Genomic DNA, 12447 nt, shown 5'->3' on the forward strand with positions numbered 1-12447 from the left:
CCATCAAAAATGAAAACAAACAGAAAACAACTACCTCTCATAGTCTTTGCAGACTGGCTCTGTGCTAGTGTGGTCCTTCACTAATTAGTTAAACTTGTTCCAAGACTGAGATTATCTCAAGGTAAAAGTTTAAGGTCTTCTCAGGTCTTTTCTGTGTACATGTCTGGGCATACATGGTTTTCTAAGTTCCCCTGCATCTGCAGTTTCTTTTAAATTTCCTCATTTCCCTAAGCACATAACCCCAGCTTTTCCCTTAGCCTTTAGATGGTCTACTATATATCTCCACCCAGAATCTCTTGCCCCAGGGAACTTTGAGTTTGGATTCCACTTGTAGCATTTAAGATCAGTGCCTGCCCCTTTGCCTGCTTGCATGCAGAACAGAAACAGGTAAATCAATCCTTCAGGTACCCCCTAGACAGGTTAGAACAGACAATAATTTGCAGATAAGATCTGCTCTTCAAAAGTGAAGGAACTGAGAACTGGGCTGACACTGCTCAAGATCAAGAGTGCCACTATACTATGTTATGAGTGGGGCAGGGGTCAGCAAAAATACCACAAAACTTGCCTAGAGTTTTAAAGATGGGTTCTCCTTGATTGCTTGATTTACTTGAATGCTGTAAACTCTTGGTTGTTTCTTAGAGCTTCTAAAAAATTGATTCAGGCAGCTTCTGGCTGGTTTATTAAAATACAGTTTTTTGCAAGGGAAAAAATCTTAGAGCTTTCTAGTTTGCTATTATGCTGACTGATCTCACTCACTTGGAATATGACTTGAAAATTATAAAATGCTCTGATTTTCATTATCCCTAGTTCCTGGTTTATGCTCTTTCTTTCATGAGCTCTTTTTTCCTTCTTCATCTTATGTTAAGTGTCTGTTAGGATTCCTTTATTAACCCTCTTCTCATTCTGCACACAAAATCTAGATTGTCTCATTCATATGGCCTTATCTACATATTGATGACTCCCAAATCTGTCTCCAACATAGATCTCACTCTTTTACCTCTGTCTGCCTCCTGGACACTCTACTAACATAATCCAGGCAGATCAGTCTCAATCTCATTTCTATCCCTCCAACTTCAAAATCTACTTCTAGGCAGCCTTCTTCCTTCCACTCCTGCTCTTCTCCCAGGACATTATTTGGGCAGCCCTGGGAACAGGGAGGCCCTGTAACTAAAAGGAAGTGTTGGGCCCTTTGGTGGTGAAGTGTGACTTCACCACACTTCACAAGTCACAAGTGACCTGGTAGGGCACTTGATCTTGGAGTTACAGAATTGCTTGACTGCTCGTTGGCAGCATTTGCTGACTGCACTCTCCTCCACCTTCATGATCTGGATCTAGTGGGCCTAGGCAGGTACCAGGCTGGGTAGCCGCCTAACTCATTGTGTCTCCAGTATTTCCTTGCTCTAATTGCATCTCCATATGAAAGCCAGAGGTTCTTCCCTTGCTGTCTTTAGGATCAGTCTGAATGTCTTAAGCATGGCAATCAAGGGCCTTTAGCTCTGATTCAGTTCTCTCTTAGGACTCTACCTCTTCCCTGTAACTCTCATCATTAAACTTTCCCAAATTACATATTCTTCCAGCTTTTTTCATTATACATAACCTCTCTGGAATGTCTGCTTCCTCTGGATGAGAGCCTTGCCTTAGGAGTTAGTTCAGCTGTTCATATTGAGAAGCCCTATTTGATACATTCTTATCCCACTGGGGATTCTCTTTATTACATATCACACTGTATCATCTTTGCTTATTTACTTGGCTATCTTACTACTCTGCAGTCTTCTTGAGAGCACATAATCTTATTGATGGGGGGAGTCCCCTCATTTGACACACTCTGACAAAAAATGGGAGCATTAAAGCCTACTGAGTAAATGAAGGATTCATGTACTACCTGACAATTAAGATACCAACTTTATAGAACATTTACTGTGTGGCTTGATGCTCTGCATTTAGTATCTTTTTTAAAGTGGTAAGTATTATTGGCCCCCTTTATAAATATGGAAACTAATCTAAGAGAATTAAAGCAACTTGCCTGGAGTCTGTTGCCCAGCCAGCCAACAAGGATGAAGGAGAGAGTTGGACCCAGCTCCAAATGATCCCAAAGCCTGTGTCCTTTCAAGGTCATCATACTTTTTACCAAAGTGAAAGTTCAGTGATTCTTATGCATATATGCATTTTATTTCTCATTTTTAGATATATATGAATATATCACTCATGTGTTTTAGATCACAGAATTATGTATTTGGTAGAAAAAAATAAATCAGAATATAAGTACGGTGACTCCTAATTTGAGGGTTTTTAGTGCCAAAGTAGGATTTTACAAACACACTCATTGGTGGGGATAGAGTACAAAACACATGTCAGCTCCAACTTGCCCTGAATTGTGCCCTCAGGCTTCCAGGTGAGTGTGTAGGAGTGTAATTCTCACAAGAAGAGGAGAGGTGGGGAGTTTTTTGGATGGAACTTGAATGGGTACTTAGTTCAGAAAACCATGCATTAGAAAATGGAAGTGAGATGTGCTTCCCCAGGATTTCAGGGTTCTCTACAGTTTAGATACCCGATAGGCACTGACTTACCAAATCATACCATCTTCTCAGAGGGGCCCTCCCTGAATACCTTGCATAAAATAGTAGCCAGCTGCACCCACTCCCCACCCCAGCCACCCACCTAAACTTTACTCTTCTATAATTTCTCTTAAACATATTTATGCTTATTGTCTCTCTCTCTCATTAGGATGTCAGTTCTATGGGGCTAGGAGTTTTTATTGTTTTGTCACCCCTGTGTGCCCAGTTTCTGAAATAGTGCCAGGCACCAAATTTTTGTGGAAAGACCACTGTGGTATTTGTTGTCTTGTGTGAGTATCAGCCCTGAGCCTGGTGCTGTGAGGGCTTCAGGGGGAAAAGATGATGTTCCTACTCTCGGGAATTGACTGAAGAATGGAATTGTTCAGAAACTCAGATCTAATTTTTACCCTTATAAGATAGTATGGGGGCTGAAAAACATTTCCTTTTATGAGTGAGATTGCAAATATTTTTAGGCCTTGGGGGCAAAATAAGGTCTTTGTCACATGCTCTTCATTTTTTATAACCTTTACAAGAATAAAAGCCATTCTTAGCTTGTAGGCTGTGTAAAAACAGATCATGTGCTAGATGTGGCACACAGGCCATAGTTTGCTGACCCTTGAGATAATAAATTAACCTATTACTCTCTCATGGATCCTGGAAGAAGACATGATACTTCTGGCTCAGAGTCAAAGGACTTCATTACTCATAGCACAGCAAGCTGGAATAGCATCATGTCTGTGGGACTTCTTGCCCCCTAAACCCTATGAAGTCAATACTGAGATGCCAAGTGGGTACTTCGTAAGTAGTGAAGTTGTGTCACAACTGAGGATCACTGAGTGTGGGTAGTCACTTTTTTAAAAAATTTCTTTTCACTGTAACAGAATTTATTGTTTCTCTACCACACCCAGTGCTCCATGCAATATGTGCCCTCCATAATACCCACCACCTGGTTCCCCCAACCTCTGACCCCCTGCCCCTTCAAAACCCTCAGGTTGTTTTCCAGAGTCCATAGTCCCTCATGGTTCATCTCCCCCTCCAATTTCCCTCAACTCCCTTCTCCTCTCCATCTCCCCATGTGCTCCGTGTTACCTCTTATGCTCCACAAATAAGTGAAACCATATGATAATTGACTCTCTCTGTTTGACTTATGTCACTCAGCATAATCTCTTCCAGTCCTGTCCAGGTTGCTATAAAAGTTGGGTATTCATCCTTTCTGATGGAGGCATAATACTCCATAGTGTATATGGACCACATCTTCCTTTTTTATTTTTTTTTAATTTTTTATTTCTTTTCAGCAGAACAGTATTCATTGTTTTTGCACTACACCCAGTGCTCCATGCAATATGTGCCCTCCCTAATACCCACCACTTGGCACCCCCAACCTCCCAACCCCTGCCCCTTCAAAACCCTCAGGTTGTTTTTCAGAGTCCATAGTCCCTCACAGTTCACCTCCCCTTCCAATTTCCCTCAACTCCCTCTCCTTTCCATTTCATGTCCTCCATGTTATGCTCCACAAATAAGTGAAACCATATGATAATTGACTCTCTCTGCTTGACTTATTGCAGCATAATCTCTTCCAGTCCCGTCCATGTTGCTACAAAAGTTGGGTATTCATCCTTTCTGATAGAGGCGTAATACACCATAGTGTATATGGACCTTATACACTTTATCCTTATCCATTCGTTATCCATTCCTTCCTTATCCATTCGTCTGTTGAAGTGCATCTTGGTTCTTTCCACAGGTTGGCAATTGTGGCCATTGCTACTATGAACATTAGGGTACAGATAGCCCTTCTTTTCACTACATCTGTATCTTTGGGGTAAATACCCAGTAGTGCAATTGCAGGGTCATAGGGAAGTTCTATTTTTAATTTCTTGAGGAATCTCCACACTGTTCTCCAAAATGGCCACACCAACTTGCATTCCCACCAGCAGTGTAAGAGGGTTCCCATTTCTCCACATCCTCTCCAACACACATTGTTTCCTGTCCTGCTAATTTTGGCCATTCTGACTGGTGTAAGGTGGTATCTCAATGTGGTTTTAATTTGAATCTCCCTGAAGGCTAGTGATGACGAACATTTTCTCATATGCTTGATAGCCATTTGTATGTCTTCATTGGAGAAGTGTCTGTTCATGTCTTCTGCCCACTTTTTGACATGATTATCTGTTTTGTGTGTGTTGAGTTTGAGGTGTTCATTATAGATCCTGGATATCAACCTTTTGTCTGTACTGTCATTTGCAAATATCTTCTCCCATTCCGTGTGTTGCCTCTTTGTTTTTTTGACTTTTTCCTTTGCTGTGCAGAAACTTTTGATCTTGATGAAGTCCCAAAAGTTCATTTTCGCTTTTGTTTCCTTTGCCTTTGGAGACATATCTTGAAAGAAGTTGGTGTGGCTGATATCGAAGAGATTACTGCCTATGTTCTCCTCTAGGATTCTGATGGATTCCTGTCTCACGTTCATGTCTTTTATCCATTTTGAGTTTATCTTTGTGTACGGTGTAAGAGAATGGTCAAGTTTCATTCTTTTACATATAGCTGTCCAATTTTCCCAGCGCCATTTATTGAAGAGACTGTCTTTTTTCCACTGTATATTTTTTTTCCTGCTTTGTCGAAGATTATTTGACATAGAGTTGAGGATCCATATATGGGCTTTCTACTCTGTTCCACTGGTCTATGTGTCTGTTTTTATGCCAGTACCATACTCTCTTGGAGATCACAGCTTTGTAGTAAAGCTTGAAATCGGGCAACGTGATGCCCCCAGTTTGTTTTTCATTTTAACCATTTCCTTAGCAATTTGGGGTCTCTTCTGATTCCATACAAATTTTAAGATTATTTGTTCCAGCTCTTTGAAAAATACTGGTGGAATTTTTTTTTCTTTTTACCAGAATACACATTCTTTCCAAGTGTACGTGACACATTCTTTTTTTTTTTAATTTATTTTTTATTTATTTTCAGCATAACAGTATTCATTATTTTTGCACCACACCCAGTGCTCCATGCAATCTGTGCCCTCTATAATACCTACCACCTGGTACCTTGACCTCCCACCCCCCGCCCCTTCAAAATCCTCAGATTCTTTTTCGGAGTCCATAGTCTCTCATGGTTCAACTCCCCTTATAATTTCCCCCAACTCCCTTCTCCTCTCTAACTCCCCATGTCCTCCATGCTATTTGTTATGCTCCACAAGTAAGTGAAACCATATGATAATTGACTCTCTCTGCTTGAATTATTTCACTCAGCATAATCTCTTCCAGTTCTGTCCATGTTGCTATAAAAGTTGGGTATTCATCCTTTCTGATGGAGGCATAATACTCCATAGTGTATATGGACCACATCTTCCTTATCCATTGGTCCGTTGAAGGGCATCTTGGTTCTTTCTACAGTTTGGCGGCTGTGGCCATTGCTGCTATGAACATTGGGGTACAGATGGCCCTTCTTTTCACAACATCTGTATCTTTGGGGTAAATACCCAGGAGTGCAATTGCAGGGTCATAGGGAAGTTCTATTTTTAATTTCTTGGGGAATCTCCACACTCTTCTCCAAAGAGGCTGCACCAACTTGCATTCCCACCACCAGTGGAAGAGGGTTCCCCTGTCTCCACATCCCCTCCAACATATGTTGTTTCCTGTCTTGCTAATTTTGGCCATTCTAACTGGTGTAAGGTGATATCTCAATGTGGTTTTAATTTGAATCTCCCTGAGAGCTAGTGATGATGAACATTTTTTTATGTGTCTGATAGCCATTTGTATGTCTTCATTGGAGAAGTGTCTGTTCATATCTTCTGCCCATTTTTTGATATGATTATCTGTTTTGTGTGTGTTGAGTTTGAGGAATTCTTTATAGATCCTGGATATCAACCTTTTGTCTGTACTGTCATTTGCAAATATCTTCTCCCATTCCATGGGTTGCCTCTTTGTTTTCTTGACTGTTTCCCTTGCTGTGCAGAAGCTTTTGATCTTGATGAAGTCCCAAAAGTTCATTTTTGCTTTTGTTTCCTTTGCCTTTGGAGACATATCTTGAAAGAAGTTGCTGTGGCTGATATCGAAGAGATTACTGCCTATGTTCTCCTCTAGGATTCTGATGGATTCCTGTCTCACGCTGAAGTCTTTCAACCATTTTGAGTTTATCTTTGTGTACGGTGCAAGAGAATGGTCGAGTTTCATTCTTCTACATATAGCTTCCCAGTTTTCCCAGCACCATTTATTGAAGAGACTGGCTTTTTTCCACTGTATATTTTTTCCTGTTTTGTCGAAGATTATTTGTCTATAGAGTTGACGGTCCATATCTGGGCTCTCTACTCTGTTCCACTGGTCCATGTGTCTGTTTTTATGCCAGTACAATGCTGTCTTGGTGATCACAGCTTTGTAGTAAAGTTTGAAATCAGGTAGCGTGATGCCGCCAGTTTTATTGTTGTTTTTCAACATTTCCTTAGCGATTCGGGGTCTCTTCTGATTGCATACAAATTTTAGGATTATTTGCTCCAGCTCTTTGAAAAATACCAGTGGAATTTTGATCAGAATGGCATTAAAAGTATAGATTGCTCTAAGCAGTATCGACATTTTAATAATGTTTATTCTTCCGATCGAAGAGCATGGAATGGTCTTCCATCTTTTTGTGTCTTCTTCAGTTTCTTTCATGAGTGTTCTGTAGTTTCTCAAGATCCTTTACCTCTTTGGTTAGGTTTATTCCCAGGTATCTTATGGTTCTTGGTGCTATAGTAAATGGAATGGATTCTCTAATTTCCCTTTCTGTGTTTTCATTGTTAGTGTATAAGAAAGCAACGGATTTCTGTACATTAACTTTGTATCCTGCCACATTGCTGAATTGTTGTACAAGTTCTAGTAGTTGGGGGGTGGAGTCTTTTGGGTTTTCCTATAAAGAATCATGTCATCTGCGAAGAGAGAGATTTTGACTTCTTCATTGACAATTTGGATACCTTTTATTTCTCTTTGTTGTCTGATTGCTGTTTCTAGGACTTCTAATACTATATTGAACAAGAGTGGTGCGAGTGGGCATCCTTGTCGTGTTCCTGATCTCAACAGGAAGGCCGTCAGCTTTTCCACATTGAGGATGATATTTGCTGTGGGTTTTTCATCTGATGAAGTTCAGGAATGTTCCCTCTATCTCTGTACTTTGAGTCATTTTAATCAGGAACAGATGCTATATCTTGTCAAATGCTTTTTCTGCATCAACTGAGAGAACCATGTCATTCTTCTCTCTTCTCTTATTTATTTGTTCATCACATTGATTGATTTGCGAGTGTTGAACTATCCTTGTAGCTCAGGGATGAATCCCACCTGGTCATGGTGGATTATTTTTTTTTTAAGATTTTATTTATTTATTTGACAGAGATCACAAGTAGGCAGAGAAGCAGGCAGAGAGAGAGAGGAGGAAGCAGGCTCTGTGCTGAGCGGAGAGCCGGATGCAGGCCTCGATCCCAGGACCCTGGGATCATGACCTGAGCCAAAGGCAGAGGCTTTGACCCACTGAGCCACCCAGGTGCCCCAAGGTGGATAATCTTTTTAATGTGCTGTTGGGTCCTATTTGCTAAGATCTTGTTGAGAATCTTAGCATCCATTTTCATTGTTGATATTGATCTGAAATTCTCCTTTTTGGTGGGTCTTTGCCTCGTTTGGGGATCAGAATAATGCTGGCTTCATAGACAGAGTCTAGAATTTTTCTTTCTGCTTCAAGTTTTTGAAGCAGCTTCAGGAGGTGTCATTTCTTCTTTGAAAGTTTGGTAGAATTCCCTCGGGAATCCATCAGGTCCTGGGCTCTTGTTTTTTGGGAGGTTTTTGATCACTGCTTCAATCTCATTACTGAGACTGAATAGGTCTATTCAGGTTGTCAATTTCTTCTTGGTTCAATTTTGGAAGTTTATAGTTTTACAGGAATGCATCCATTTCATCTAGGTTGCTTAACTTATTGGCATATAACTGTTGATAATAATTTCTGAAGACTGTTTCTATTTCCTTGGTGTTAGTTGTGATCTCTCCCTTTTCATTCATAATTTTATTAATTTGGGTCTTCCCTCTTTTCTTTTGGATTAGTTTGGCCAATGGTTTATCAATCTTATTGATTCCTTCAAAAAACCAGCTTCTAGTTTCATTGATGCGTTCTACTGTGTCTCTAGTTTCTATCTCATTGATCTCTGCTCTAATCTTGATTATTTCCCTTCTTGTGTGTGGAGTTGGTAGTCACTTCTCTTATGCCAAGCCTGTTCTTTGTCCTAGAAGGAGACTATTCTATCTCAAAAGGTTGCTTGCTGCAACTACAACCCTGAAAAATAAGATGATTATTCTAGGATTATCCAGTAAATATGTGCAAAGATTTCTTAGGGCCTATTGTGGATTTATTGTGGCCGGGGTGTCTGCTCCTTTGAGTCTCAATTGAATTAAAGAGAAATGCCAGGAAATATACATGGGACTAGAACTAATGCTACAAAGAGAATTAAAACATGATCCCCATCCTCAAGGAGCAATCAGGCTGTTAACAACTATAATGTATTAAGTGTTCGCAGCAGAAGCATAAACACTGATCTGGCAATAAGTGCATGGTAACCTTTTGGGCATCTTGGGAACACATAAGAGAAAAAGTGGTTTTTGAGTTGGACATTAAAAGATGCCCAGGTGAGGCAGCACAGTAGTGGAAGGAGTTATCAGGTAGGGGATCCACCTGGGACAAAGGTACAGAGGTATGTTGAACAATGCTGAATAATGGGGTGTTGCCAAATGTATATATGTGTGAACTCAATGAGGAGTGAGGTAGGGAGAGAAGGAATGAGGGAGGAAACTAGCATTTTATAAGAGTTAGTTACTTGGATGCATTAACTTATCTAATCTTCACCACCCTTCAGGTAAGATTAAGCACATACTGTGTGCAGAGTTCCTTAGGCTTTAAATACACTACCACATTTACTTCTCATCACTACATGCACAGCCTTTGGAAAATGAGAAACCTAAGACTTACTAACTTGTTCAAGGTCATGACTGGTGGGGTGGCATATCTAGGATATGAATATGGATTGACTGGATCCCACAACCTGAACTCTTCAGCACAACCCTGTTTTGCTTCACAAACTAATGCTCAGAAAGAAGAATATATATTTTTCCAAGTTTATCCAGAAATTGTGAAACATTAATGGTAAAACTGGAATTTGCACCTCTGTTTATCTGCCTGCAAAACTAGTCCTGCCTTTGATTACAGGGTCCTTTATGCAACAAGCTTCCATATAATTGAAGTAATTAACTAAGAGTGGAAGGCAATAGCTTGAATCAGAGATAGAAAGCAAAGTGATAGAAGCAGAAAAAAAAAAAAAACCCGGTCCCCCCAACCCCACTTTCATTTGTGTTAGCTGTCCTCAGCTCCTTCCAAGGAAAGGTATGTGTTCTACCAGTGGAAGGCAACACAGCATGGCAGTCAAGAACATAGGCTCTATGACATGAGCAGTTCAGCTTCACTAAATAGCTGTGGAAAATTAAGCAAATTCCTTACTTGCTCCAATTCTCAATTTCCTCCTCTGAGAAATGAGTTGTAAAATGAAATAAGATAGTACTTTTAAAGCACTAAACACAGAGCTTGACAGAAAAAATTGTCTAGAAGGATACTGAAATTGTCAAAAATTAGGACAAGATGGTCATTGGGGAGAGTTAGTCTATGGTGAGTTAGAAACCAAAATCTTGAGGGAATGAACGCATGTGATCCAGGGGTTCATATGGCTACAGTAAGAGTAGTTGTGAGCAGCACAGTCCAAATATATGATATTGAAGGTTAAGTGACTTAATCGTTATTGGACTATTCACGATTTCTACTTCTTTTTGAGTCATTTTTGCTAAGTTATTATTATTTTTTTCTATGTGGATCTATAGTGTGCCCAGCATTCTTTGTTGAAAAAACTCCCCTTTTCCCAGTGGATTACCTTGTCACCAACAAAATAGTATTTATGGGTCCAAATGTTTAATTTTAAAGAAATAATATGAAAAAATAATAATATGATATTATAGTTTATTTCTCCTAATAGGTGCTTCTGGTCACTAGTGGCTGTACTCTAAGTGATGACTCAGGAGCACAAACCTTTTCCATCTTTGACTCTACCTTGTTCATGATGTGGTTTCCAAGACTGCCTTGCTTGTCTTTATCATGTGAGGAAAGAGGATGAAGGACCACACATGGGAGGACTCAAGAGGCAGGGCTGAGAATGGTTGTGTGTCACTGTTGCTTGGTTCCACAACTAGAACTGCTACTGGGCCACAGCCATTTAGGGGCACTGGGGTATGTGATGGAGCTGTTTGCCCAGAAAGAAGAGGAATAGGTTTGTACAGCTATCCTGTATATTCTACAAAGATTTTATTAGTCTTAAGTTAAAAAAAAAAAAAATTCTTGGGGCACCTGGGTGGCTCAGTGGGTTAAGCCACTGTCTTTGGCTCAGGTCACGATCTCAGGGTCCTGGGATCGAATCCCACATTGGGCTCTCTGCTCAGCAGAGAGCCTGCTTCCTCCTCTCTCTCTCTCTCTGCCTGCCTATCTGCCTACTTGTGATCTTTCTTTGTCAAATAAATGAATTCTTTAAAAAAAATTCTTTACTGGTCTTTTCTGTTATGTACTGATTTTCTATTTCATTAATTGTTGCTCTTAGCTTTCAATATTTTTTCTTATACTTAATTTGGCTTTATTTTTCTATTCATCTTCTAACTTCTTAAAAAAGATTCTTAATTTATTAGTTTTCAGGTTTTCTTTTCTAGTATTTAAGGCTACAGATTTTTCCCCTAAGTAATGCTTTAGATATATCCCATGAGTTTTCACGTAGGGTATTTTTAATATCACTCAGGTCAAAACATTATCTGATTTCCATTGGTATTTCATCTCCAATGCATGGAGTATTGTAAATCGTTCCTTAATTTCTATGTATATGGAAATGAGCCTTTCTTGATTTCTGGTTTAAATGTAGTGGATCAGAGAATGAACACAGAATTACTTCAGTCTTTTGATCAGTGTAATCATTACAATCTTTTTCTCTCCTTTTTAGAAGTTGCACATTCTGTCTCCATTTTTTAGATGTTTGCCCAAAACGTACAATATGTATATTTAACTTAACCAAATGATAGTGAATCAATTCCTTTATTTTCCTCATGGATGATACAATGATTTTAGAAGATTTTAACCTTATAATTTTACTAACTTCTTTGATATTGTTGTTCTATAGTTTCTGTTTGCTTTTTAAACCTGCTAGTTGTTATTATTTTTATACTCCAAGTGCATTTTTATTTACCTACTTATTGTTTACTACTTTATTTGCCTTCATTTTTTTCTATTTTCTTTCATTTTTTTTCTAAGATTACTCTCCTTCTGTCTGGAACTCATCATTTAGATGTTCCTTAATGAAAGCCTACTAGGGGTGAAATTTCTCAGTCTTTTGTTTTCTTAAACTGCACTTATTAAAAGGTATTTTCACTGGAAATGTGTCATTCTAGTTGGACAGCTATTTTTTTTCAGCATATTAAAGATATTCTTCCACTCTATCCTGGCTTCTATTGTTGCTCTTATAAGTTTAACTCTTTGCAATTAGTAATTTTCCCCCTCTTGCTACTTTTAAGATATTTCTTCCCTTATTGAGAGTTTTTCAATTTTGCTCTAATTTGTCTATGAGTATATTTCTCTTTTTATTTATTGAACTTGAGATCTTTTGGACTTCTTAAATTATGGATGAGTGTCTTATAAGTCCTATAAAATTCTCAACCATTAATTCTTCAAATACTGCATCTTTGTCATCTTTGTCCCTTCTCCCTTTGTAACTCCAGTTTAAATTTGTTACACCTTTATACTTTATTCCTCATGCCTCTTAAACCTCTCTTCATTATTTCCATCATTTTATCTCTCTGTGCCATTTTGTAAA

This window comes from Mustela nigripes, chromosome 3, assembly GCF_022355385.1.
Source record: "Mustela nigripes isolate SB6536 chromosome 3, MUSNIG.SB6536, whole genome shotgun sequence".
NCBI lineage: Eukaryota > Metazoa > Chordata > Mammalia > Carnivora > Mustelidae > Mustela > Mustela nigripes.